The sequence below is a fragment of the Oncorhynchus tshawytscha genome, linkage group LG15 (genome assembly GCF_018296145.1).
Source record: "Oncorhynchus tshawytscha isolate Ot180627B linkage group LG15, Otsh_v2.0, whole genome shotgun sequence".
Classification (NCBI taxonomy): domain Eukaryota; kingdom Metazoa; phylum Chordata; class Actinopteri; order Salmoniformes; family Salmonidae; genus Oncorhynchus; species Oncorhynchus tshawytscha.
The window spans coordinates 29,525,618-29,541,890 of record NC_056443.1 but is presented as its reverse complement, the minus strand read 5'-3'; positions in this window follow the sequence as shown (position 1 = coordinate 29,541,890).

Genomic DNA, 16,273 nt, shown 5'->3' with positions numbered 1-16,273 from the left:
CACACAATACCCCATAATGATAAAGTGAAAACAGGCTTTAGAAATGTTGGCAAATTTACTACAAATAAAAAACTGAAATAACTTATTCACATAAGTATTCAGACCCTTTGCTATGAGATTCTAAATTGAGCTCAGGTGCATCCTGTTTCCATTGATCACCCTTGAGATGTTTCTACAACTTGAATGGAGTCCACCTGGGGTACATTCAATTGATTGGACATGATTTGGAAAGGCACACACCTGTCTATATAAGGTCCCACAGTTGACAGTGCATGTCAGAGGATAAACCAAGCCATAAGGTTGAAGGAATTTTCCGTAGAACTCCGAGACAGGATTGTGTCGAGGCACAGACCTGGGGAAGTGCACCAAAAAATGTCTGCCGCAATGAAGGTCCCCAAGAACACAGTGGCCTCAATCATTCTTAAATGGAAAAAGTTTGGAACCACCAAGACTCTTCCTAGAGCTGGTCGCCAGGCCAAACTGAGCAATCGGGGGAGAAGTGCCTTGGTCAGGGAGGTGACCAAGAACCCGATGGTCACTGATTAGAGTTCTAGAGTTCCTCTGTGAAGATGGGAAAATCTTCCAGAAGGACAACCATCTCTGCAGCACTCCATCAATCAGGCCATCATGGTAGAGTGGCAAGACGGAAGCCACTCCTCATTAAAAGGCACATGACAGCCCACTTGGAGTTTGCCAGAAGGCACCAAAAGGACTTTCAAACCATGAGAAACAAGATTCTCTGCTCTGATGAAATCGAGATTGAAATCTTTGGCCTGAATGCCAAGCATCACGTCTTGAGGAAACCTGGCACCATCCCTACAGTGAAGCATAGTGGTGGCAGCATCATGCTGTGGGGATGTTTTTCAGCAGCAGGGACAGGGAGACTAGTCAGGATCGAGGGAAAGATGAATGGAGCAAAGTACAGAGAGATCCTTGATGAAAACCTGCTCCAGAATGCTCAGGACCTCAGACTGGGGCAAAGGTTCACCTTCCAACAGGACAATGACCCTAAGCACACAGCCAAGACAACGCAGGCGTGGCTTCGGGACAAGTCTCTGAATGTCCTGGAGTGGACCAGCAGCGACGCTCCCCATCCAACCTGACAGAGCTTGAGAGGATCTGCAGAGAAAAATGGTACAAGTGTGATACTGGTGTGCCAAGCTTGTAGAATCAAAGCGTCATACCCAAGAAGACTCGAGGCTGTAATCGCGGGACAAAGGACTGAGTAACGGGTCTGAATACCTATGTAAATGTGATATTTCTGCTTTTCTATTTTTTTTATTAGCAAAAATATCTAAAAACCTGTTTTTGCTTTGTCCTTATGGGGTATTGTGTGTAGATTGATGAGGTTGGGGGGGAAAACAATTGAATCAATTTTAGAATAAGGCTGTAATGTAGCAAAATGTGGAAAAAGGTTTGGCCAAATAACATCATTGTTTTGCTCAACCTTTTTGTCAACAACCTCATGTTTCTAATTTGTCTGACTTTTGTACATATATGACTCTCTCTCAACTGTTACCACAGCAACTAAATAGGCTGCCAGGGCACTCTGTCATAACAGTCTCCTTGAAGTGGACGCTGCACAGAGTACGGCCAGCCTAGCTAGGCAGACAGGCAGACAGGCAGGCAGGCAGACAGGCAGACAGACAGACAGACAGACAGACAGACAGACAGACAGACAGACAGACAGGCAGACAGACAGACAGACAGACAGACAGACAGACAGGCAGGCAGGCAGGTAGGCAGGCAGACAGACACTAAGGAAAACAACTAAGGAAAACAATTCCCTAAAAGCAGGCCTCCCTGACCTTTCTGACATGGACAAATCAGTTGGGATTGACATTTTGCCAGAAACCCACTTCTGAATAACAATCAGACAGATGTCCACCTGTTCACACTACAGGAATTCAGAATGTGTGAATGCTTCATGGATGTTGGACACCCGAATCTGACCGATACTGTTTACGTGTTATGTATCCGTATCTATCTGGTGGTATGCTCTTGAGAGCACCTGGTTGTTTACTGTACTGAGTGAGGACAGGAAGTGTAACCTTGTTCTCCTTGTTCTCCTCAGCCTGCAGGAGTGAGTACAACAGTTTTTGTGAAATAATGGCATCTTACGAACCCAGCAAGATGAAGACCCGACCTAGAAAATGAAGACCCATTTCTTTTCCATTTACAAGAGAGAATAAAATTGACTATCATTACGACAAAATTGTTCTTGTACTGTTGTTGAGAACAGTGCTGTTCGCAATTGATTCTAAAGTAGCACAAACACACAAAATGGTGGGGGATTGCTCCACACGCGTGTAGTGTGGCGCAACCACAAATCCCTCAGATTACATTGGAGAGGCATACAGCCAACCACAGAACACAATCACCACTCAGCCTAGCCATCATACTGACAACCACTAATCACCACCAAGAAACTCAGCCTCAAAACCCCCAAAACCTTGCAACTCACAGGATATAAGATATGAGTCTTCCAGGGCTTGTAAGGGATAACCGGCCAGGCCGTACCCAGCTCAAGGAGAACGTTCTGGGGCAAGATCCAGGGCTGTGGTGTGGGAGCCCTGGAGCTCAGCCAGCCAGGCTGTGGGACCAGAGATGGATGTTAACCAAACATATCCTCCAGGGAGGTCAACTCAGTGTTTATTCTCAGACCTAGACCCTATTTTAACTCATTCAATCTGGAGTATTTCCCTTACTGAACCCACTTGGTTTCCTTTAAGTTGTTTATGGGAGGCATTTTTCTTCAGGCATGATGATGGACAGCTGTGGCTCTTTGACAGGAATGTAATGACGGTGGCCATTTTGTCTCTGTCTCACAGTGACCTTCCCTTCATGCCTGTCTGTGTTTATAAGGCACCATGTCACTGATTATGGCTCTCCCCCTGTATGCACAAGGAAGCAATTAGGCTAACTCATTGCGGTTAAGTAATTGGTGAGAACAAGATTGGAATAATTTTCTCTCGTCAAAATCACAGACCGGGGAAAAAACACTCATCAACACATTCCCTTTCATCTTCCATTCTTTTTTTTTTACGAACTTGAGGGTTGTTATATATTCCAATCCCATTATGTCTGCATGCTCAGGTATTAGAATGTATCTCACAGATTCATTTAAAACATGCAGGTTTCTTTGAGGGAGAAAAGCTCAATAAATGATCTTTACAGAATGTTAAGTAGCTGTTGGAGAGAAAATAACTAATTGAATCTCTCTCTGGTTATTTTTCTAGCTGTTAAGACGTAGTCCAGGAATGCAAGCAATGCTCTTAGATCAGTGTCATAACATAGACAGTCCATTGTCCCACGAATTCTCAATGCCTTCGACCTACGAAGAAAGTAAAGATCAGGACAGAGGACAGGGAATACTGGCACTCTATGGTACAAATTGATTCCAGAGGTTTTCTGACATGGACATGGCACTAGAATGAGGGATTGAGACATTGAGACGTGTGTGTGTGTATGTGTGCGTGTGTGCGTGTGTGTGTGTGTGTGTGTGTGTGTGTGTGTGTGTGTGTGTGTGTGTGTGTGTGTATGTGTGTATGTGTGTGTGTGTGTGTGTGTGTGTGCGTGCGTGCGTGTGTGCGTGTGTGTGTGTGTGTGTGTGGACTGTCCCCACTGATCTCCCATTGGGTCATGATGTCCTGGCCCGAACCATTCTCACGCTCTGACTGAGCCTCCCAAAATACAACAGGAAGTTAGTGGGTCAGACCGTGGAAAGAAGGCTCTGTCAACGGGAGGAGCAGGGGCCTGGTAGCCTACAGTGTGTGTGCGTGCGTGTGTGCGTGTGTGTGTGTGTGTGTGTGTGTAGTTCTTCTCACTGCGGGGTATTTTTAGAGTCCGTCAGGTTCCAGCTGAGTTCCATCACTACCAAGCAACAACACCCACCCACCCACCCTGACGACACAACCCAACCGTGACCACAGCTTTGACCCACCGAACCGCCGTTTGTCGTACCCTCTAGTAGTGTATAAATTGGGCCCGAAAAAAGGGTACTCCTTTCTCCCCAAGGGGCTACAGTACTCTGGGAGATCATTCAAAGCAACACTTAAACATTCAAAGAAAACCACATGAGGTCCCTGGAGTGACACACGGCCATTGCTTCTCAAGCCACAGAACATATTCAATTAAACTGTCTAAATGTGTCATCACATCATTGTTAACCCCCCCCAGAAAAACTATCATGTAATCATAGTAATCCACTCTGAGTAAGGTCTATTTTGATCTTGTGATATACAAATGTACATTGATGTCTGTGAAACATAAGTATGGTAAGACAGGTTGGACAAATCTAGGCCTACAGGAGTAGATAGAGGACAGGAAAGAGGTGAGTCATTCTCACATGGTTTTATAGACGGACCCCATGATCCATCTGCAGGCGCAGAGTGCTTTCAGCATGTTGGTGTGATTAAAGAGAATAGCAGGGGCCTGTATTACACTCATCGTGGCCCCTGTCTGAGCTGTTGGTGTGAGAGAGGAGGTGTTCCTTATAACTCCCACTGTTTGGGGGAATTTAGACCGACCTCCAAAGGATGTCTTGAAGACCTCGAGTTAAGGGACAATTGGAGACGTGTTGCAAAAAACACTGCCGGAGACTGTTGGCGGATGAACTTCAATTTGACTTCTGCTGAGTTAGATATTTGAATTGAGTGGATGTGGTATTTCAATATAATTTTCAGTGAGAGGAGGGGGATTTGCCATGTTGGATATGAGCAATTCCAGTCCTGTAGTATACAGACATTTCAACAACGAAAAATGGCTGTGCAAAAAACACTGACAACAGTCTGAGAAAGTGATAGGCAACTAAAACAAAACTCACAATTTCTTAGTGGGTCCCAAATATTGTATGACTTCCAGCCTAAACAAACGATTGATCATTCTGTTCCAAATAGGAGACAAGAGGATCAAGTGCTGAAGACATGGGGAGCGGAGCCAAACTCACATCTCCCAGTCTGTCAGTAGTCCTTTAAGGCTGCATGCCTTAAAAGGGGAAAAAACACCATATGACTAAAGAATATTATACAGGCAGGCCCCACTCCTCTCCAAGCCAATGTAAAATTGGACTATGACTCTCGCTGTCGCTGTCAGAGAATCTGTGGAATTTCTGTGTTCGTGTCAAGCCCGAAGAAGCGTAGGCGAAGAAGAGGACAAACAAACTAGAATAACACAAATAAGAAGCCAAATACCCTTGAGAGGATGAATGACTGTGGAACGGTGTGGACATCTCTCAGAGACATCTTCTTCTCCAGGAGGAGGGAGCAAAGGAAAGGGAAAGAGAAAAAAAGAGAGCGGGATTAGGAATGTACAGTACTGTTCCTCCTCCTAAGGGAGTGCCTACTTGCCCCCAAAACAAATGAGAAAGGGGGTCAGAGAAAAAGAAAGCGAGAGAGAGAGAGAGAGAAATAATGGATGGATGGATGGACTATCACCTTAAGGGACCCCCTTCTCATCCCCATCCCACTCTCTGGGATACTGTGACCAACAGAGGAATTTGGGGACAGTTAGTCACAGAGGTGATGTTTTATTGTTTGTGTGGACTCTATTAATAGATGATCATTCTAAGACCGAGTGGGAACATCTTGTACTCATCACCGCAGGGGGCAGGCGGAAGAGTGGGAACGGAAGATAACCAGAAAAGATCACATCACCGATCACAGCTTCTCTCCCCGGCCCAGTCGCTCTTATGTTTCTTACTTTCGTGTCACACCCTGATCTGTTTCACCTGTCTTTGTGCTTGTCTCCACCTCCCTCCAGGTTTCGCCCATCTTCCCCATTATCCCCCGTGTATTTATACCTGTGTTCTCTGTTTGTCTGTTGCCAGTTCGTTTTGAACTGTTTGTCACTATTTGGACTTTTCAGATTATTGAGGAAAAGTGTCTCATTAGACTTTAGTTTTGCAATTATGCAGATCACATTCATAAGCAATTTGAGACAAACATTGGCAGTAGAATGGCCTTATTGAAGAGCTCAGTGACTTTCAGAGGATGCCACCTTTCCAACAAGTCAGTTCATCAAATTTTGGCCCTGCTAGAGCTGCCCCGGTCAACTGTAAGTGCTGTTATTGTGAAGTGGAAACATCTCAGAGCAACAAAGGCTCAGCCGCGAAGTGGTAGGCCACACAAGCTCTCAGAACGGTAATAACTATCATCTGTCCTTGGTTGCAACACTCACTTCCGAGTTCCAAACTGCCTCTGGGGGCAACGTCAGCACATGAACTGTTCATCTTCATGAAATGGGTTTCCATGGCCGAGCAGCCGCACACAAGCCTAAGCTCACCATGCGCAATGCCAAGTGACGGCTGGAGTGGTGTGAAGCTCGCCGCCAATGGATTGGAGTGGAAATGCGTTCTCTGGAGTGACGAATCACGCTTCACCATCTGGCAGTCTGACGGATTAATCTTTTATGCTGCTGCTACTCTCTGTTTATCATATATGCATAGTCACTTTAACTATACATTCATGTACATACTACCTCAATTGGCCCGACCAACCAGTGCTCCCGCACATTGGCTACCCGGGCTATCTGCATTGTGTCCCACCACCCACCCACCAACCCCTCTTTTACGCTACTGCTACTCTCTGTTCATCATATATGCATAGTCACTTTAACCATATCTACATGTACATACTACCTCAATCAGCCCGACTAACCAGTGTCTGTATGTAGCCTCGCTACTTTTATAGCCCCGCTACTGTATATAGACTTTTTACTGTTGTTTTATTTCTTAACCTACCTATTGTTCACCTAATACCTTTTTTGCACTATTGGTTAGTGTCATGCCCTGACCGTAGAGATCTTTTTATTCTCTGTTTGGTTGGTCAGGGTGTGACTCGGGTGGGAAACTCTATGTTTCTTTGTTTCTATGTTTTGGCCGGGTATGGTTCTCAATCAGGGACAGCTGTCTATCGTTAGGCAGCCTGTTTTGCCACCTTAGTTTTGTGGGATGTTGTTTTTGTACAGCTCTGTGTCGCCTACCAAACGTTACGTTTGTTTTCCTTTTGTTGTTTATAGGTGTTCATTTTTAATAAAGATACAATGTACGCTTACCACGCTGCACCTTGGTCCGATCATTTCGACAAGTGTAAAAGTTAGAACCTGTAAGTAAGCATTTCACTGTAAGGTCTACACCTGTTTGCATAGTGCCAACTGTAAAGTTTGGTGGAGGAGGAATAATGATTTGAGGCTGCTTTTAAGGGTTTGGGCTAGGCCCCTTAGTTCCAGTGATGGGAAATCGAAACGCTACATCATATAATTACATTATAGACAATTCTTTGCTTCCAACTTTGTGGCAACAGTTTGAGGAAAGCCCTTTCCTGTTTCAGCATTACAATGCTCCCGTGCACAAAGTGAGGTCCATACAAAAATGGTTTGTTGAGAGCGGTGTGGAAGAACTTGACTGGTCTGCACAGAGCCTTGACCTAAACCCCATTGAACACCTTTGGGATGGATTGGAACGCAGACTGCGAGTCAGGCCTAATCGCCCAACATCAGTGCCCAACCTCACTAATGCTCTGGAGAATTTCAACTGTAGTATGTGCAGATTCCATCAACTCACTACTATCAACTCAGAGTATTCCCACGGTTCGACTGGTTTTGGAAACACACTGGTCATGTTGATGGCAAACACAACCTAAGTACTGGCATCATTTAACTAGAAAACTAAAAGCTTTTTCAAAACCACAACAAACAACCAACCAAGTCTTTTATCTTGGAGACATCTTAGTCAATGTCCTTTAGAGTGACCCATAAGGCAAATCTCTGGTCATTAGCCAGAGTCATTGTGACTTAAATGTCTCAGCTTGCGTAATCGTGATGACTCGTGGCGGGTTGAGAGAGAAACGGACCGACTCGTACCTCGGAGAGCCCAGCTAATGGATGCAGATGTGTCTATCACCGTAACGAGCCGTGGCAGCGGAAATAGCTGTTTGTAATACGGAACTGCTGTTGATGTGTTTACGTCAACATTTTACGCATTGTACGCTATTACCGTTGTTGACTAAAAGTGACTCGTTTCAATAGGAGGGCCAATAAATCAAATCAAAGCTTATTTCTCACGTGCCCTGAATAGAACCTTAGTGAAATGCATATGGATAACCGGCATGCATATGGATGCTTCTATAAGATAGCCATTGGCCGTCCCCCAAAATTGATTGCTTTATTCATCAGTTCTGTATATCGTGTAAATAATTCATGAGAAATTCATGAGAAACGGGTAATGATTCATGAGAAACCGGGTAATGATTCATGAGAAACCGGGTAATGATTCATGAGAAACCGGGTAATGATTCATGAGAAACCGGGTAATGATTCATGAGAAACCGGGTAATGATTCATGAGAAACCGGGTAATGATTCATGAGAAACTGGGTAATGATTCATGAGAAACCGGGTAATGATTCATGAGAAACCGGGTAATGATTCATGAGAAACCGGGTAATGATTCATGAGAAACCGGGTAATAATTCATGAGAAACCGGGTAATGATTCATGAGAAACCGGGTAATGATTCATGAGAAACCGGGTAATGATTCATGAGAAACCGGGTAATGATTCATGAGAAACCGGGTAATGAACCAAATTGGAGACACGGTCGGAAGACTTATGCCTCATTAAGGGAGAAACTCACACCATGGTCAATATGGCTCTTTAACGATGTAGAATTCATAGTGCAAACAGATCATTAATTAATGAGAGTCCACACGTCGTCTCATCGGATATCTGTTAGATGTCGTTCGCAAACAACCTTGACACACACACACACACACACACACACACACACACACACACTCACACACTGATTAGGTTGCCATTGAAATCCAATTACTTCATCAGAATGTATCCCTTTCCACTTACATCCCCACTCTGTAGCCCTGCAGGCCCTTGACATTGGTATAATCACCTTATGTAAATCTTGCAAATGTTACGTAACATATGGCTACCTTCGTCATGACACTGCAGCAGTAGGGATATACAGTATATTTCTAATACATTGGTCTTCCATGCAATTTTATGGGTCCATAGGGTGCAGTGACTGTGTAGCACTGATTTATTGGGAAAGACTGCTAGGGAACTTTCCACCCCAAAAGCCATTGAAAATCTTACTGAGAAAATACACCCTCACCGACATAGGCGTCAGGAACAACGACAGGGGAGGAATCTCAACGAACATCAGCGAGCCATACAAGGAACCTAACACATTCCAATAGAGGCCAAATAAAGAGAGGGATTGAGAAAATTAGAAAACTCTTAGCCTAGCAAGTCTATAACCTGTAGAATGAGCAATCTATCCATGGCTCATTCCGGAATTCCCAGGTGTCCCGCTGCTGTCCGGTTAGCAGAGCCTGAGAATGGAAGGTTAGTGGAAGAGGCCGGGACAGATGTGGGAAAAGTGAGAACAGGGGCTGCCTCAGGCCCCTTATCCAAACACTGGTTTAATGAGTTGACTAATGGTGGTAGTGGTGTGTGTATCGGGTGAGGTGGAAGGGAGGGGGTCCCTGGTACAGTTCTGTGTCAGTCGCTACACATTGTTGACCCTGTGAGGTTATCAGATCCTACACAAACACACAAGCTAGAAGCCTTTATGACCACAGGTTCTATGTGTCTGTCCAATGTGTGTGAGGGCATTCCAACAGGCAGAGCATCATGGGAGATTCTACTGTGTGTCTGTCGGAGCTCAGGGGAGAAAGTAGAGACAAAGGTCACCAGATGACAAGGCTACTGGGATCTGGAATTTGTCCTTGTTAGGTCACGTGAGGAAACACATTTCTCATTCGTAATATGTCAAAATGTTGACATTTACCCAAAGTCATTATACTGTACGTCACCCAAAATGACACCTTAGTGACATGTCTGTTTACAAGAAAAAACTAATGGCCCTAGGAGTATAACAGTTTGTGCTCAGTGGGTCAGGCACATACACTTGAAGAAATGCAAATGCCATTAGGCAGGAAACATTTCCTCACTTTCTTCCAAACAATGTTAAAGTATCCTAGACTTAACTAGACTTAACTAGACTTAACTAGACTTAAGTAAACATAACTAGATACCGCCCTTAGTTTATTTTAATCTCAACACACATAAGCCGAAGACTGAAACTATGTGGATCACTTACTATAGTTTTTAATGTTTGGTGGTCTCTACGTTCTAACGCTGGGTTTCCAAAGGCATATACATACCGTGCCTTCGGAAAGTATTCAGACCCCTTGACTTTTTCCACATTTTGTTACATTACCGGTCGCGTTACAATCCTTATTCTAGAATGGATTAAATAAAACATTTCTAAAAAACAGTTTTTGCCTTGTCATTATGGGGTACTGTGATGTCATTATGGGGTACTGTGATGTCATTATGGGGTATTGTGTGTAGATTGATGATGGGGAAAAAACAATTTAATTCATTTTATAATAAGGTTGTAACGTAACAAAATGTGGGAAAAGTGATAGGGTCTGAATATTTTCCGAAGGCAATGTATTGAAGGATTTCTGTTGACGCATAAGGGTTGCGAAGCAAATCTATATCGAAAACTGTTTATTTAACTGTCAGGGAGCCATATTTTTGTGAAAATATTCAATCAAAAATCAGGAAATTCCTATCAAATTCTCTGCAAATACAGTATCAGCATAAACAATGATTGTGAGAAATTTGAATAATGTTTAAATTGTTTGTGTAGTTGTGTGAAACATTAGTTGTAGACAGAAAAGGAGACATTGACAATCATACACTGAACAAAAAAACTGTATAAACTCAACATGTAAAGTGTTGGTCCCATGTGTCATGAGCAGAAATTAAATAGCCCTGAAATTTTCCATATGCACACAAAAGCATATTTCTCTAAAATGTTTGTGCACAAATGTATTTACATCACTCTTACTGAACATTTCTCCTTTGCCAAGATAATCCATCCACCTGACAGACGTGGCTTATCAACAAGCTGAATAAACAGCACGGTCATTACACAGGTGAACCTTGTGCTAGGGACAATAAAAGGTCATTCTAAAATGTGCAGTTTTGTCACACAAAACAATACCATAGATGTCTCAAACTTTGAGGGAGCATGTTCCCGTTCCAGCTAATATCCAGCAACTTTGCACAGCCATTGAAGAGGAGGGGGGTCAACATTCCACAGGCCACAATCAACAACCTGATCAATTCTATGTGAAGGGGATGTGTTGCGCTGCTTGAGGCACATGGTGGTCACACTAGACCCTGACCGGTTTTCTGATCCACGCACTTAGCTTTTTTTTAAGGTATCTGTGACCAACAGTAAAGTGGAATCCATTTCCTTACATGAACTGTAACTGTTGCGTTAACATTTCTGTTCCGTATATTAGCCTCAGGTTATACAGCACTTCAATTCAGTTTATCACCTGTGTTTTTCCCACAATTGCATTTTGAAATGTTATACGATCAGAACACATTTTTCTCTGGAGAGCGTGGGGGGAGAGAAGAGTGGAGCGCTCATCACAGCGAAACAGGCAGAGGGGCAGGGCAGACAATTTCATTACAGGAATTTTTGTGTGACAATGTAGAATGTTTCTATGTTTATAGTCACCGTATTCATTTTTTTAAAGATCTGTCTAATGACAGAGCCGGAGCACGGCCCTGCTGATGTCGCGTTTGACTTCGAACATGAGTTTGCATGACCTCAGCTCAGCCTATCAGAAAACCGGGCCGGTCTATCTTGATAGGGGGGGGCCAGCCGTTGTCCACTATATAACTAATAAATTGGGCAAATACCTTAAAAATATATATCTTAACAGGCTCATGGGCTGCTGGCCATGTTAACTTTTTCGAGAAAAAATATATTTTTTGGTGTGTGTGTCAATTTCGACCAGCCCAGCCAACTAAAAAATGGTTCAGCCTGGTATTTGCCAGAATTGCCAGATGGTAGTTCTGCACTATTAGGACACACCTGCAGTCTACTAAATCTATATTATTCATGTAATGATAAGTTTCCAACATGAATGAATCACATACGAACACTTTGCTGGTGTTCCGTTACTATCACCCCTATGACAAGATTAAAACAGGTTTTTAGACATTTCGGCAAGTTTATTAAATATAAAAAACTGAAATACCTTATTTACATAAGTATTCAGACCCTTTGCTATGAGATTTGAAATTAAGCTCAGGAGCATCCTGCTTTCATTGATCATCATTGAGATGTTTCTACAACTTGACTGAAGTCCACCTGTGGTAAATTCAATTGATTGGACATGATTTGGAAAGGCACACACCTGTCTATATAAGGTTCCACAGTAGACAGTGCATGTCAGAGCAAAAACAAAACCATGAGGTCGAAGGAATTGTCCGTAGAGCTCTGAGACCGGATTGTGTCGAGGCACAGATCTGGGGAAGGACATGGAAACATTTCAGTAGCATTGAAGGTCGCCAAGAACACAGTGGCCTCCATCATTCTTAAATGGAAGAAGTTTGGAACCACCAAAACTCTTCCTAGAGCTGGTCAAACGGGGAAGAAGGGCCTTGGTCAGTGAGGTGAACGAGAACCCGATGGTTACTCTGACAGAGCTCCAGAGTTCCTCTGTGGAGATAGGATAACCTTCCAGAAGGACAACCATCTCCTTGAGTGGCCCAGCCAGAGCCCGGATTGAACATCTCTGGAGAGACCTAAAAATAGACAGAGCTTTAGAGGATCTGCAGAGAAAAAAAACTCCCCAACTACAGGTGTGCCAAGCTTGTAGCGTCATACTCAAGAAGACTCAAGGCTTTAATTGCTGCCGAAGGTGCTTCAACAAAGGATTGATTAAAGGGTCTGAATACCTATGTTAAAACCTATTTTTGCTCATTATGGGGTATTGTGTGTAGATTGAGGGGGGAAAACAGAATTTTATCCATTTTAAAATAAGGCTGTAACGTAACAAAATGTGGATAAAGTCAAAGGGTCTGAATACTTTCTGAATGCACTGTATAGTACCCTATAATGTTATGTTTCACATAATGCATATGGAGGTCCATGTTACATGCCCCTGCCTATTACCATAGCTACGGCGAGGTCATCATTTCAGCTTCGCACAACCTCACAGACAGTAAAGCTCATGTCCCCGTTCCTTAGCAGGTGAGAACAATGTCAATGATAAAACCATAATACCAACATCTAATGTCTGTCCTTCAAAAGGCGGATGCTATAGTGATTTCCTGTCACGCGCTGGTATGTGCCCTTTCAAAGGGAAGGTTGGGATTTGTTCCATCCATCTCATCTGAGCTTCCAGGAGAGATGGAGTGACGACTATCACAGGCTATCACGCCTAGTTGTCTGTCACACACACGGACGCACACACACGCACACACACACACAACCAGCACCATCCCAAAGACCTAATCTAGTCCAGATGTTGACCCCCAGTGACCCTTTTCCTATACCCTCCTCCCCACTCCAGGCACCCTAAGCTCGGGTCAGGGGGGAAAGAATGTCACGTAGGAGTGGTAGGACACCTCCAAGTGTTACATTCCTCACTGTATGGGGCCCCGACTGGGGGGGAAAGAAGAGGGGGGTTGAGAGGGAGGAGAGGAGGAGAGAGGAAGAGCTGCTGTGTTCACTAAGAGTTTGACCCAGATGTCTCTGATTGCTATAAGAAGAAGAAACTGCACAGTCACAAGGGGCCTTTTGTAATGGAATGGAAGGGCATTACCTCAGCCGTGTTGCAGACTTCTCTATAAGACAGTGCCTTGGCTATGGTCATAGGAGGAAATGGGGAAATGCTTTAGCCGATGTAGCCAGAACCCATATTGACAAGACTGCAGGCTGTCTTGGTATGAATACAAAATATCTCTAGCTGACGTTGACAGGGGTAGGCTGTTACTGGAGATATGGCATGGCCGACACACACTAACACAGACGTGCTTGGTAGTGATGGAGACCTGGACGAGACTCAGCTGGAACCTGATGGACTCTAAAAATACCCCGCAGTGAGAAGAACCACACACACACACACACACACACAGTGTTATCAACACTGACAGGTCAACATCACAGTGTTCCATAACGAGAAGGTCCTGTGAATCTTATGACAAGCTGTTACGCTCTACAAAAGCCATGAAGCACTGATATGAGAAGAGTTAAGTGGCTACATGAGAGATGCGATCAGAAGGGTTACAACATGTGTACCAGGGGGGTTACAACATGTGTACCAGGGGGTTACAACATGTGTACCAGGGGTTACAGCATGTGTACCAGGGGGTTACAACATGTGTACCAGGGGGTTTCAACATGTGTACCAGGGGGTTTCAACATGTGTACCAGGGGGTTTCAACATGTGTACCAGGGGGTTACAACATGTGTACCAGGGGGTTACAACATGTCTACCAGGGGGTTACAACATGTCTACCAGGGGGTTACAACATGTGTACCAGGGGGTTACAACATGTGTACCAGGGGGTTACAACATGTGTACCAGGGGGTTACAACATGTGTACCAGGGGGTTACAACATGTGTACCAGGGGGTTACAACATGTGTACCAGGGGGTTACAACATGTGTACCAGGGGGTTACAACATGTCTACCAGGGGGTTACAACATGTGTACCAGGGGGGTTACAACATGTGTACCAGGGTGGTTTCAACATGTGCATCACACAGGATTGTCATTTCTGGGAGCTGAACCGGGACAGGAGACCCCGTGTAAATATTAGAGCCAGAAAAACGACAATATAGAAATGTGTGTTGAATTGGAGAAGATATTTCCTGGCGAGCTCAGTAAAAAGTTACAATGGAAGAAGCTGTCCATTTAGATTACAGAGACGAGCATAACAGTGAGGTTGCAGAGAGCATTATCAAGTGTTTGTGTTCAGTTTTTCAGTTTATTTTCATAATAATTCTTAACATTCTAACTAATTGTGCCCTAGGAAACGGAGAGAGAGATATGAGAGATTTTCTGAGCTTCGGAGGCCAGATGAATACGGACACTTACTGCCTGGATGATGCACCTCCCATATGAAATATTGGCTGTGACTGCAATGGCAGACACACACACACACACACACACACACACACACACACACACACACACACACACACACACACACACACACACACACACACACACACACACACACACACACACACACACACACACACACACACACACACTTTCTCTCCCCTTCTGATAGATGTCCTGAGACAGAAGCGTTTGGCTTTCTTGCAAAGATAAATGATCAACTAAAGTTAAACTCTCTGTCTGGCTGATGGGTAGATATTGAGATGCTCAAATCACTCTCCTCTGCGATGGATTCGGAAATTGCGTAAAAAATACTTCTAAGACCAAGAGAAACAGGGTGTCAGGGAGAGAGACAGAGAAACAGAGCTCCTGTCTATCATCCCTAAGGCAGGTCACTATCTTGGAAAAACTACACAACCTATACAGCATACCGTACATAATCAGAAATTAGATCATTAGGACATTTAAAAAGTGCATTTTCCCCAGTCAGTTCACAAGGTCAGGTACAACTCCTGAGAATAATCATTCCTTATTAAACAACAACAAAAAAGCCTGGCTTGTCTGTCATTTAACTCCCATGTCAGCAAGGACTGTCTAGACCGACCTATCACGTGAGGGAGAGATTCCATCACCACAGAAGCTCCATTCTCCTATCTAATTATTGTACTGGTATGTATAGTAAATGTACTGGTATGTATAGTGAATGTACTAGAATTTATAGTAAATGTACTGGTATGTATAGTAAATGTACTGGTATGTATAGTGAATGTGCTAGAATGTATCGTTAATGTACTGCTATGTATAGTGAATGTACTAGAATGTATCGTAAATATACTTGTATGTATAGTGAATGTACTAGAATGTATAGTAAATGTACTAACAGTTAATGTACTGGTACGTATAGTGAATGTATAGACCCCATAGGACAGTACTCTCCTGTAACTAAAGGCTGTGTTCAGAGTTTGTCCACTCAGCCCTGGTCGCTTACAGAAGAAGGAAATTAGAAAAACAGCACAATGCCCCAGGAACAAGACAGGCCGGATGGATAAACCTTCCCCTTAAGAGCCGGCCGGTCACATATCAACCAATTCCCAGTTGTATCGGACCAGTTTTAGCTGGGACACCTGAAATGCAGGAGGACCGTAAAGGGACAGCTCAAAGAAGAGGTATGGTCGACCGCGTGGTGAACGCATTACGGTCTGAAACCACTGAGAAAGTTAGGAAGAGTGCCACATGAATGAAACAGTGATGAAAGATTCACTGTGACGACAGTCTCTCAAATCACCCACTTCCCAATACAAAACCATGATTTGA